The sequence below is a fragment of the Arachis ipaensis genome, chromosome B10, assembly GCF_000816755.2.
Source record: "Arachis ipaensis cultivar K30076 chromosome B10, Araip1.1, whole genome shotgun sequence".
Classification (NCBI taxonomy): domain Eukaryota; kingdom Viridiplantae; phylum Streptophyta; class Magnoliopsida; order Fabales; family Fabaceae; genus Arachis; species Arachis ipaensis.
The window spans coordinates 127,614,385-127,615,124 of record NC_029794.2 but is presented as its reverse complement, the minus strand read 5'-3'; the positions used below and the strand labels follow the sequence as shown (position 1 = coordinate 127,615,124).

The 740-nt window shown below is 38.8% G+C and overlaps 1 protein-coding gene across 1 annotated transcript in view; it reads left to right on the top strand.

Annotated features, from left to right (window-relative positions):
- Positions 1-740, top strand: part of LOC107621417 (SNF1-related protein kinase catalytic subunit alpha KIN10) — a gene marked incomplete in the record, with an annotated part of 6,745 nt that overhangs the window by 504 nt on the left and 5,501 nt on the right.

Here is a 740-nt window from a genome sequence, read left to right as displayed (position 1 = left end):
TATGGTTTTGTTTGATTCTGGCTTATATTTATGTGTTGACTGACGTTGTTCGGTGATTGTTGAAATGAACTCGGGTTGTTATTGTTGGAATATTCTGATTATGTGGTTTGTGTATGGATCTGGATTTGCGTTGAATGATTGCGTATCTCGTTGTGTTTCGGATTATTACTAAAACTAGATGAATTTCAATGGCTAGTTCTATTTGGATTTGTCGACTTGAGCTTATAAGATGGTTTTTCCTATTTCTTTCTGGATGAAGTTGGTATAGATTGCGAGCTCTATTATCAATGATATTGCTGATAGCTAAATAAGAAATTAGAGGGTAGAGAAGGCAGCCTTTCTTATCTGTTGAGAGGGTTGGATTTGATGGTACATGTGGTAGTCAAAAGGAATGTAGCAAGGTGTGGCTTGGAGTAGAAGGAGGAGGGTTGTCAAAGGAGATAAGTGGCCTTATAATAAACCTGGGGGTTTTAACCCAATTAGTGCCACTGTTAGCAAGCTAGTTAGTTGGCTGGACTTTTTGGAATTTCTGACAGCTATGAGTAAATTGCTTGATCCACATGGGCCTCATTGGAGGTGCAGCACATCGACCATCAAGAAGTGCGGGCACCCATTCCAGAACCTCATCTTGGCCATTAGATGCTTCTTTCAGCTTGTTTGACTAAATGGGAAGTCATTTCCACTTGTAATATTTTATTGATTAGTAGTTCTTATGTCAACTTTTTAACGTCTTCACTAAC